The sequence below is a fragment of the Acipenser ruthenus genome, chromosome 27 (genome assembly GCF_902713425.1).
Source record: "Acipenser ruthenus chromosome 27, fAciRut3.2 maternal haplotype, whole genome shotgun sequence".
In the NCBI taxonomy this organism is placed as follows: Eukaryota; Metazoa; Chordata; class Actinopteri; order Acipenseriformes; family Acipenseridae; genus Acipenser; species Acipenser ruthenus.
The window spans coordinates 24,561,180-24,574,145 of NC_081215.1; the positions used below are offsets into that span (position 1 = coordinate 24,561,180).

The 12,966-nt window shown below is 36.4% G+C and overlaps 1 protein-coding gene across 8 annotated transcripts in view; it reads right to left on the bottom strand.

Moving 5' to 3' along the window:
* Positions 1-11,771, bottom strand: part of LOC117431992 (xylosyl- and glucuronyltransferase LARGE2s) — a 107,593-nt gene extending 95,822 nt beyond the window's left edge. For all 8 annotated transcript variants that reach the window (XM_059002465.1, XM_059002461.1, XM_034053358.3 and 5 more), the window contains exon 1: positions 11,585-11,771. The gene's annotated coding sequence lies outside the window, so the exon portion shown is untranslated. The remainder of the gene's footprint in view (positions 1-11,584) is intronic.
* Between the last annotated feature and the right edge of the window lie 1,195 nt (positions 11,772-12,966).

Here is a 12,966-nt window from a genome sequence, read left to right on the forward strand (position 1 = left end):
GCAGTCAGCAGGTGGCGCTCTTCAGCCTGGGCAAGAGTGCAGCCAAATTGACATTAATACCTTCCTATTCTTTAGTACGTAAAGGCTACAGTTCCACTGGCCGCTGCTGCTGAGCATGGTGTTTGCGAGTCGATAATGAACAGAAATAATTTCAACCAGCAGGAAGGGACAGACTTGTAATTACAGGTAGTTAGTACATAGCTATATATATATATATATATATATATATATATATATATATATATATATATATATATATATATATATATTATATATGGCTACGAGAGATACTGTAGAGAGAGACAACAAAATGGAAACAATCAATATGTGGTTGCATACTGTACATGCATGCAATTGTTATACAAAGCTCTAGAAAAAATAGCATCATCAGGTGATAGGCAAAATGAATTCAAACCTTCACACTTGTTGTTCACCGGTCTACAACCCTCTCCCCACCACCACAGTAGCAGAAAAGCTTTTCACATTTTTCAGTAACATCCCCCACCCTATAATTGATTTAGAAACCCTGGACTGCTGTAAACTTTCATTTGGCATCTCAAAGAGTAGCCTCTGTACCCATCAATCAGCCCACGTGCCCCACGGTTACTGCTGATCATTCTTATTATATTGTTAACTGAAGGACTCCAGCTCCTTCACACTGATGGGATATACATGGGGAGAGCCAGGGAGAAGATTCACAGTCAATTACAGCTCCAATGCTCTCATATTTATGGCCTTTACAATATTGTTGATTCATGACAACATGAACGTGAAGAGAAAATGTTCCAATTACACTTTGACTTGCAATCTTCTCTCACCTCACGGTACTCCCTCTTTTCTTTGGAGGAATGTCTACTGCATCCTTTTGCAAGATATTTCTTCAGGGCATCAGTCTATCAATAATTTCCTTTTTTGTTTTGTGTTTAAACTAAGGGCCACCACTGACCAATCATCTTGAACAATTACAAAATACGTGTTGGTACTGTAGTCGTACCTGGGTGTGAATCACTTAAAGGGATATGGGAGACTGGAAGAAAGGCTACCTGTGCTGTGAAGCGGTGACGGTGGCTCCAGGCCAATACTCAATTTGCACTCTTGACATTTAAAAGGAGAGCACATCTACTGAAAGAGACAACATCTTTATCACTAGTATCAGTATACCATCACATACACTTCAAATGTGATAACTCCAGTTCCACAGTTCCAGTTCAGGAAATGGCACCCAAGCTATTGAAAGGCAGTTTTTTTTTTTTTTTTAGTAAGTAAAAATAAAAGCAAACACAGCTGGTGCTTGGTATTCTTTTACCACTCTCCAGATATTTCTCTTCAACAAAGGAACAGTCAATAATCGTTTTTGTAACTTGGCATGAAGCAGGCTACAGCATTATCATCCACAAAAGCATTCAAGTTACCAGCTTAGCCTTTTTGACATTCAAGACCACCTAAAGTAAAAATTCTTCTCTCCTTCAAATGGGTTATAAGAATAAATGGACCTTTACAACCACAGATCTAAGCGCTTGTTGACAACAGAATAAGGTGCTGAACAATTTAATACCAAAAAAAAAAAAACAGGTTGTTCATGCTTAAATGTAGGTGCTCTTGCTATTCTGAGAAAAATAACCTAGACAAATCTAACCATGTCTGTTCTGTGTCCAAGAGGTAGACTGATGTAGCATTTAAACTGTGCTCCTTATGAAGTCTACAGCCGCAAACCATCTCTTTTTTAATGTACAAACTCAATAGTGAAAACGAACAGTGGCAAACAGTTGTGTGTCTATTGAACAAGAAGAAAATTGGACTTTACCAAATCACCTGAGCTTCTTTTAAAAATAAAATAAATAAATCAAAAAACCCTTTAAAAAAGGATTACAGTCTTCAATTTTCCAAAGGGAGTCGTTGTCTTTTTAAATTAAATCCTACATGTTATTACTTTTTTTTCCCCCCTCTCCTCAATAATTTCATAAATGTAAATTTAAAAAATGTTAATACTTTAATCTCCTACTTTGTGGGCAAAAAGTGATTGAACACAAATTTCCTGTGCCTTGTTGCTGAAAATTAAAATAATCTCTTATTGCATTCTCGTTTCAGAAGGAGGAGGGAGGAGGGATGTTAATAAAGCACACCAGGAGGGTGGCATTCCTGCGAGGGAAACGATATGACAAGAGCCAGAAAACGTGATCAAAGACGGGGAAGAAAAAGAAATCAAGCACTGTAATTTGCACACATTTAAACCCTGATTCTGATCAGAGAGAATAATTAGAGTTTGTTCATTTTCAGCGCTGTTTATGTGTCATCCTCCCCTCAAAGGTGTCACCTGGGGATACAGCTAGAGGATCTGGAACAAGGAAGCAGGAGTCATACTATAGGCTGCAATAAACCACCTAATACTATGCTACAGTTATTGGAACATTTATCCAACACATATGCACACCTCCACTTGATCTCTATTCAGGGTATTAATTAAATCCCTCCCAATGTAGCTGAAGCAAAATATTGCAGATAAAAATTAAAAATAAAAGGGAAGAGATTCTTAGTGAGTCAATATACTGTATATTTCTGTAAATGCAACCACCTCAGAAGCAAAACTGCTGCACGTGCACAATATTAAGTGAAATACCAGCACAGAAAGCATATCAGAATTACAAAATCATATTTCAAAAGAGATTTGTCAAATAATTTGTAATACAATCTGGATAAATTATTAAGCAGTGGTTTATGCTGTAGGTCCTCAACTCAATTTCTGCGCTTTAATCTTGAGAAAGGCAATCTACCATTACACAGTTTAATAGGAATTTTTTCCAGAATTGGGGTGGGGATGTTTCCTGTATTTTAGAATGAATTTCATCAGCAGCAGCTTTACATTACAATTTGCTTCCAGCCTAGGCTATAGATTCTTTTACTACTGCACTTGTAGCAATGCAGGCGGTAAAGTTTTAACACATTATTATTATTATTATTATTATTATGACAGTCCATCAACACCACTATTACAAATAAGTGAAGTTTGTTATTTTTTATTCTATGTATGTGAATGTTTATAAAAGCATTTCAATCACACTGCTCATTACATTTGTAACTCCTCCAGTTTGTTTTTGCTTCTTATTCAACCTCACTAACAAAAGAGTTTTTCATCATTCAACAGACAGATTTGCCAGTAATGACTGCAATCTTCCCAAGGGAGGTTTGATGGTTTAGATAAATGAAATGCAGAGAAGAAGAAAAAAAAGAAGAGTTTTTACAACAAGCACTTCCCCTGCGACACAGCTGATTGGATGAGAGAGAATGATCACAGGGTTTCACCTCAACTGAAAGCAGAATTGAAAAATTACTTTCTTGAAAGATCAGAGTATGTAACAATTATACCTAAATAATGAAATGTAAGTCTATTGGTATTGACCAAGGGTAGAAAAAGGTTACACTCATTGATCCAAGTGTGGAGAGGCTGAAACAGTTAATTGGGCTCATTTCCTTTGTTTGATGCATACTGCACACATCTATTGATTCACACCACCCTATAGACATAGACACCTATTAACCTGGTTACCAGATGGGTCATTTTAGTTTCACTGCATTTTCAAAAAAAAAATCATTTTATTGCACAGCATCATTCTTTGTTAATTTTTTGCAGCAATGTCCCTGTGGTCATTACTGGGCTAAATATGATTTGAAAGCAGGCTTTTGTAGACGATACTCTGAAGAAACTGACACTTTATTTAACCAAAAGGGAAAAGAAACAGGAACCAGCACCTTATAAAACAAAGCCGTGATTAAACTTGCTTGCTATTGTGTGAAGTAACGACACTAAATTAATTTTGCCTGGACCAAAATGTATAGCCCTGCAGAATAATACACAACCAACTGCTTTTCAACAGAAGCATGTAGTTATTTCAGTTGTGCTGCAGCAGCTGTCTGCCAAGCTGCTAACAGCTAATCCGTTTTTTATTTATGTCGTCTTCCAGCTTTCAGTTGTCAGTATTAGGTTTGCAAAGATCCTCTTGGGCTGGAGTTCGATACTGTGCAAACAATGCAGTGCTCATGAGGACAGAAGACACTAAGAAGCAGCGGGATAGACCGTCGGCTTCCCTTGGCCTTCAACCTAGCAGTGAACGGGCATCTACCCAATGTAAAAAAACTAACCTGTTCAGAAACAGTTTGCCACTAAGCTTTGCACATGGTGATGGCGCACTGTATTGCATTCATACTGTCCAAAAAAGGGAGCTGACTGGTATTGCCAGCTATGAAAAGTACTCAGTTGGAGTCGTGTTGAAACATTCTGATAACCGCTCAAAATAACAGCACTGACACGGTGTGCTCTTTACTGTTCATATCGCTATTTAAATCAACATCCAGTTCACCCGAGGGAAATCTGAATGGGTCTAAGAACAGAAGTCACTGTCAGTTCTCCTCAAGTCACAGAAGCATTTCTTTCAGACATATACACAGCTTGACACCACGCAAAATTCATTTCCTGCACTAGGAAAAAATAAATAAAAAATGTAAATAAATTTAATAAGGCTGATATTAAATATTGCACAGTTTCACTAACACCTGTTAGATAGTGCTCTATTGTAAAGCAGTGCATATACAATTAAGGGGAATGTCAGTCAGAACACACCCAAATCACACCACTTGTTTTTGCAGATTAATTCCCTAGTAGGTTTCCTTAGTTTCTCTGAAGATAATAAAAATAATAATAATAATAATAATAATAATAATAATAATAATAATAATAATAATAACCAGTTCCCAGTAGTGTCAACCTGGGGAATCCATTGCGACTCATTTCCATTTCCAGTAATGTTGCTTAATATATCACCAGGTCAGAGGTCTGCTGCTGAACTTTACTCATCAAGCATTAAGTTTACCAGTAAATGCATCGACTTACATTATGTATTTACTGGCATGCTTTATAAATACAGGCCTCTGTAATAAAATAGTATAGCAGTTTTACCACTGAACAGTCTCAGGTTCCAATAAACTTCATAAATGCCTCCAGTCCAGTCTTTGTTGTAACGATATACTACATTGTTACAGATGGTATTCCAGGATACTGACTGGGCACCCTTATGCTTGTTGTTTATCCTTGGATGCTAAACAGTACTTGGGTTGACATTTAGCACTCAGTGACTAGGCTAAATTCACTGACACAATGAAAATGAAAACAGAAATTGTGTATTTAAGCACAGTGGGCAAGACAAGGAAACGAAGAACGGTAATGAGTGAATTTAGTTAGTGAATGGTAGTAAACTGAAGCGTCTACAGGGTTAAATTTTATTCAGATTCACAAAAGGTTTAATATAAAACATTTAAAGTGTGCCACAGTATTTGAAGAGAGTGTTGGGAAATACCAAATTGAATATACTGTGATTAAAACTGGCTTCATAAAGTATTCTTTAAATAAAATGTGAGTTTTGAACATAAGGCTTTTTATGCCAGTCTTTAACTCCTATTATTTTTTAAAAGACAACATTCCATGGAAAACACTTTCAGAGTGCTTAAAAGACCATGAATAGCAGCACTTGGTTTAATTTTTTTTTAATCAGTAGCTTTTTTTTCCTTAAAAAAAAAAGGAGTTAATGAAAGACTGGAGTAAATGCTTTGACAATATAGCCCTTAAGAGTCAACCAAAAAAGTGAAATGTAATGTTATTATTGTTCCTTATATTAGGTCTTGTAGGCACACAACAGGTCGCACAGGGATTTTGTAGTTACAGTACAATACCTTTCAGGACAGTGAAATCAATGGGATCTCTGTGTGCAAATGCCACCTCATCCATAACACTGCAAAATGCCAAACTTCTTTTGAAAAAAAAAAAAAAAAGGTCAGAGAAATAACAAATGCTAGTGTCAGGGGCAAGAGAAAAAAATAGGACTCCTGATGAAATAGACTTAAAGAGAAACTGCAGAGCTTAGTCCCCTGACAAAAGATACAAGCCTGATCTAAAAATGATTCAGAAAAGGCACAGGGTTTAAAGCACATGGGACCACAGCAGCAGAAAAATTCTAAGCTTACTTGTTTGTAGAAAAAAAAAAAATACCTCCACCAATCAGAAAATCAATCATTCTTGATGTAAGACCCCTTGTGGCTTGCCTAAGGGGGATAGTGTCATAATAATGCTGGGTCCAATCTGTATTACAAACCTTCAGTCTCAGATCAGACCTTAATGTTTCAGAATAAAGCCACAGTTGATAAAGTGCCCTGTCACACTGCATAATATTTGTTTTGTTTTTTTATGTACCTAAAAAGATAACTCAAATTCAGAACGACAATTTGATTTTTCTTTAATTTTCAGTCAAACCATCTCATTTATTTGAGCGTTTTGCAGATGGGATTTTTATATTTAGAAACTAGACAACACAGAGCCGACTTGGTGAAATGTATGCATTGCAGAAGCAAGTTACATCTTTCAGATCAGGTAACACAATTGGAAACAGGCGCTTGCTTTGCAACAAATAATAAAGCAAGTATGTGTGAAGTAATGCCATGTATACTCTGCCATTGTAATGCATCTCATTTATTTGAATATCTTTGAAAGTAAATGAGGGGCAAATCATTCTTTTTTTTATTTCTTTTTTTTAGGACAGATTAGCATGTTGAACCCTGAGTCATGCTAATGTAAAATATGAATTTTACAGATCACTTAGACCTGGTTGGTGTTGTCCCTGAACAGCACATCATTATGCTAATCCAGATACAGTGCATCTCTCTCCTGTCAGAGAATTAAAAGATTCTCTGCTGTACATCATCTCAACAATACAGCAGTGCTTTGACCCTACGCATCTGACAATGCGGGTTTGCATCCAGATATTGTGAGACAAGCATACATGTCAGCTCTCCCAGTTTCATCAGAACAATAGCCAATCTCTTGTGATTCCCCAGTAGCGAGGCAGAGACATCTGCTCCAGCTATTACTGTATCTCTATGCTACTATTACTGCAGCACAATTTTTCAAAATCACAATGCCCTTTCTTCACTTCCCGGTATCAATTCAGCTTCTATGGTGTCATGTTATTTGCATCGTATCCTTTGGATTTTACATCTTTGTCATTTCTGCCAATTACATTTTTTTTGTGTGTTTCATGCTAATGATTGGTCTATTACATTACAAGGGCTACTGGCACACAGCAGCCTTTGTTATATTATTAGATTTACACTTGAGTTTAGGGATGCATAATATTACTGGAGGGTAACGCTTGTTTTAAATCATTTTTGACATGTTACATGACTGGCAGAAAATGTATTACATAATTCATATATTTAACAATCACTTATAACTGATAACTAGTCTTACTGAGATTGGGAGAAAGCAATATAAATAGAGCTCACTTCTTGGGAATAAAACCTCCTTGTTTTATTGTCTTAAACCCAAATAACCCTAGAAAAAGTTACATTTTCATTCATGGGTACAATGGTGTACTGCTGTATGTTGTGGGCTTGGTTTATTTCCTAATGTTTCTTTCTGTTTTGAAATGGCACTGTGTTATTATAGTTTGTTTATTTTAAATACTGTTGTTAAACTGGAGGAAGAGAATGAAAGGCTTTGAGCAACAGTGCAGAAACTAAAACCGAGACACCACTGGAACAAGAGAGATTCATTTATAGCTGTGGTGGATAAGAAAATGGCAGCCTTTTTTCATTCAATATCTAACACTTGGGAGAAAAAGGACCATTTTCGTGGCTTTAAATTGCTTCCCTGTAACTGCAGCCATCTCCAGTTATTCAGCACTGCATTTGTTTATCTAATGACCCTTAACCTAGCTATTTAATTCAGCTAGTCAGCCCGCCCAGACACTATGAGCGGTTTTCACAGTGCAGATACCAAACGAATTGCTAATGCTTTAGTGGGTTTCTTGTCATTCTGCTGCAGTTATATAAAGAGTAATGATAATAATTATAAAACACACACTTGCCCTGACTTATCTTTGACCAAAGCATGACATTTATCACTTACCTAGACTGCGGTTTCAAATTTCTCTAGGTTCTAATAATCACCATTGCTTATTTATTATTTATTTTATTTATTTTTTTTAGTGTTACTTTTGTGATACAGGATTTTGGTGCCTGGGGAAAACAGAATGTCCAATCATTGAATTTCAAAAGTATTTGTTCAGAAAGGGCTTAGAGCAGGTGAGTGGTTTTGTAAAGGCTTGCAGGAGTCCAATCAATTGAGCTAAACCAGAGGTTTTGAAGCCAGTACATTCGGTGGCTGTAAAGTGTGGTTTCCAAAAGTAACCGGCCTTACTCTTTATTTTAATATGGCTAGCCAACTGAATTCATCATAAGTGAAGCAGTGGGAGGACTCAGAAAGCAAGCCCAAACCATGACAACAGTAATGTAATGGGCTGAATGAAATCTGCACAGCCGTTACCAACACCACTGAAAGGTTGGCTGTTAGGGGAGGGGTGTTACTGATGGGTCTGGTGGTTGCATTTCAGAAACACAGATTTAAAACAGTGGCAGATCATTCAATTAGGATCCTGGAGGTTTTTTTATATTTTTACAAAATGACTTGCGTGCATGGTTTCATATTCTTAACCTTGGTACACAACTGGCCTTATGCTAACAATTCACACAGTGACAGTATTCCAATCCACTGCTCTAAAATAACACTTGATCCCACCCTGCTAAAGCTCTCGTTTGCATACTTGAGTAATCAGATCGCCTCTACCCTTCTACTGTTCATTGTAAAAGTGGCTAAATTACTGGTAGCTTAAATCACTACAGTACTGCTGTGGAGAAACAATTCACCACATAATGCAGCCAACTAGGGCAACAAGATTCTAGTACTACCAGAAAGGATGATAGGGGGCGCTGCATCTTATGTTTTTAATTCCTACTGGAAGAACTGAAGCATGAACAGGGGCTGCTATGCCTAACATGCAGATTTTCAATAATCTTGTTGCCCACGCTTACTATGTTTCATTACTCTGCATCCCTCTCCTTCCACCTCCACAGCAACAGGACAGAGATGTCAATTTTGCAGCCTCAACTGTGCCTTCTATAGCGAGTTCAAGCTACCCTATAATGTTTTACTCCTCAATCTACAGAATGGACCACAGCTACCTCTATAAGGCTGCAAAGAGAGTTTATTTAGTCTGCAAAGTCTGATAACTGAGCGATATTGTTTATTGTACTCAATTTTTCATACAGTACAACGGACACTGCTGTGAGATGGCAAATGCATTTTAATAATAACTCCTCAACCCCACAGTCCCCCGTGATGTTATACATTACTGTCAGCCCACGTATTCCATACTATTAAAATCAAACCTCTTATCATATCAAATATTGCTGGTTTTTTTTCCTTCTTCATATCCTTTAGACATCTTCCCCACAGGTATCAACTAGCTTGAAACATAAGTTTGGGGGCAATACCAAAGGAAAATCAGACATGCAACAAGTTGAAAATGCATTTTCATTTTCAGAGAATATACAATGCAGTGTTCTTTACCCAAAATATGTTACCTCTTACATTCCCCCCCAAGAAAGGAAACTTTGCTTAACATATATGCTTTATAACATATATGCGTTATAACATATATGCGTTATAACATATCTGTGTTGTAAGGTCATACAGAGGATGATGTTGGATGGCAATGTTGAGAATCAGGCTACAATTATTTCCACATTTAGTTGGGGGGTGGGGGGGTGGGGGTTGTTTATACAGTAATAATACTTTGCTGGCAAATTGCTAGCCAGCCCTGGTAGGATATTACTCTAGCTAGTAGCTCTTTTGTAAAGAGCTGTCTATAACCTTCATCTCTGTATATCTCTTTTGAAACTGCAGCCACACTGTACTGTAAAGCCTGCAACAACCATTGCTTTATCCACCCAACCCAAAATGCTTTTTATGCAATTGAGATTTTTTTATCAATTCCAATTCAAACAATCTAAAAAAAATTTTTTTTTTAAATTTAGAAAGATTTTTTTTCTCAAGAACAAAGCAAGGTATAAATTTTAAAAGAAATGTAAAATACATCATAGGTTTAAAATATAGAACCAAAATATTACGGTAATGGTAGTTATAGCAAATAGACAAACATGTGCAGTTAGACGTATATAAATTAAGGCTATTGGATATGTATGGGAATTTTATTTTATTTTATTTATAGAGACTTTTACCATGCAGCCTGGTCATATACAACATCATTTCTCACGCTTTTCACTGTGCGACAAATACCTCAAGTGCTTTTACTAAATTGATTAGCCGTATTGGTAAACACGAGGGACATGTTTATTTAATGCAGGGTCAGAGGGCATTTTGGCAATTGTGTCTCCGTGGGTCGGAGTAATGTGACGTTTTCTGTACCAATAAATTCAATTAAACGACTGCATGTTCCCATAAGACACAAGAAGCCGCTTCGGGCAGAAGGACTTATGAAATACAAAATTTGTTTTGGAAGGTGTGGAAATATAGTTAATAAAAACTGTAATCTGCTTAAAGTCAAAATAAACACAATATAATAATAAATAGAATATAATATAGATAGATAGATAGATAGATAGATAGATAGATAGATAGATAGGCACAGGATTTCTTAAACTTGAACCCCACCCCCAAGGAAAAAAAAAAATCATAAAGGTAAATTAACGTATATTAATCATAATAACCTACGAGCATTTCTAATATGCATTATAATTAGTATCCTGTATATAATATTCATACCAGCACAGGTGAAGGAGTATAAATGGCAAACTGTCAAATATGGGTTATGCATAAATGAAGAGCAGAGTTTGCTGAACCGCTGCGCTGCAGAAAACATCAATGTTCTTAATATCCACCCAAATCACAAATACAAAACCACTCCTACAGCTCTAGAACCTAAACAAACAAACAAACAAACAAACAAACACTAAAATTCGGAACCAATCGCGCTGCTGCTCCCTGTGTGTATTAAGAATTGGTACCGTATGGTCCGCGACTGTTTGAACCTGCAATCGGTACATTGATTTTTTAAAGGGAAGTTAGGAAACACGGTAGGCAACCATCACTGTATGCATATCTAAGTTCAAGTCTACCCGTTCCTTTGCATCCGAATGCATACAATTGAAACTATTTTAAACTACCATGACAACTTCGATATTGTTTAGTTTACTCTAGACTGCATATTTATTTTATTTAACATTCAAGCATTAAGTTCAAACGTGAAACAGTTTACTGCATTGTGATCTGTGCTAAAAGAAACATTATTTTAAACCCTATCTGTAGGGTTTAAAATACAAACAGCATTATTAATACAGTACATTAAAAAAAGTTAACAATCAAAGACAAATATCAGTCTTATTCTCTCCCGTACCATGCACAATCCTTTTATAGGCTATAAAAGGGTTAGGCATGGCACGGGGGAGATAAGACTTGATATTTGTCTTTGACTGTCAACTTTTTAAGTGTGTGTGTGTGTGTGTGTGTGTGTGTATATATATATATATATATAAACTCCTATGTAATACTAACCACTTGCATTTACTGCTATCCAATAGAAATGTTTGATCACAGTAAGCAGCACGATCAGACAGCTAGTCAGTGTTAAACTAAATATGCAAGTTTGTGTTTTTTCTAGACTGGTGTTAATATGTCACGTACCTTAAATCCTTTGCCGATAACTTAAAGGCGTGTGAAATTCCAGTGGACCCCAGTTTAAATTCCCAGTTTCAATACCCTTGTTTCTTCACAAGCAGCTTCAACCTTCTACTCCATCTGTTCTGCAATTGATTCACCTAACCTGTTTTATCCTGCGTCATCGATTGCACCGGTTATCGATACACTGTGTGGACAAACAGCAGCTGCTGCCTGCTGTTTCACGCAGCCAATGGCAACGTAGAACACCGGTAAATACAGACCTTCGTCAGCAATCGAAAAAAAAACGAAAATGAAAAAGAAACGTAATTAAATGAAACAGGACAACACTCACACAAACACACAGGTGATTCTGACGGTATATTCAACTAAACATTGAACAATGGCAAGTCAAATGTAATGGACATAATGCAACTATAAAGATGTAATGCAATGTTACCGTGCTCCCCAAACAATATTGCACATACTCTTCAATAAGCACCATTTGTATATTTTGACCTGCTCAGTTTTGTCTATCTTTTAAGTGCCTTCTGTATCTATTGATTTATTTATTGGTAAATGTATAAATAGCACATTGCTTCATAGCTAAAACAAGTTTTCATCAGCACTTATACCAAAAAGCTCACTCTGTAGAAGTAATGTGGCAGATCAACAGGAGGTCCATGCCTTCCTGTGGATCATGCTTTAAAATGTATTATAACAGCTTTATTATTGTGGAGATGGCTTGCACTGCTGTGAAGTATATTACAGATGTATAGTATGCTTCTGTCTCACATGCAATTCGCTATTATACCTTCCATTATAGTTTTTTACATCAATGCCCAAATTCCTCTTATCAGTAATATTAAGAACAAAATACCGTATTGAATCTCAAAATGTTTCCTAAATTGAAAAGCTAGGCAGGAATTGCTATGTAATGGGGAGCAGCATGTCTTATATTGAAATGACAGTACTACTGCAGAACTCAGTCGGAGAGGAACTGGGCATAACGCATAACATTATAGGCAAGGGGCTTATAGTCACTCATCTGTAAAGAGTAAGCACGTAGAAGATTCACTGAAACTCCAAATCCCAATGCACAGAGAATACGGATAGATTATCAGAGCCAGAGAACATTTAGAAAAACCCTACTGGGGTGCCATTAAAATCAGTTCGTTTTTGAATCCCATAGTAATTTTGGTAAAATTCTGTATAACCCTGTTAAAAAATATTACATCAATAAAACATTTCTAAATGATGTTACCATGTTTATTTATTTGTTTTTTTAATTATTATTAATGATAAGGCCATTTTTTTATTATTCAATTGTTTATCAATCCTACCTGTTTCTCTATCCAATTTGAAAAGCCCAATTTGAATGTCGCCTCATCACTGCAGTCCACCTACTA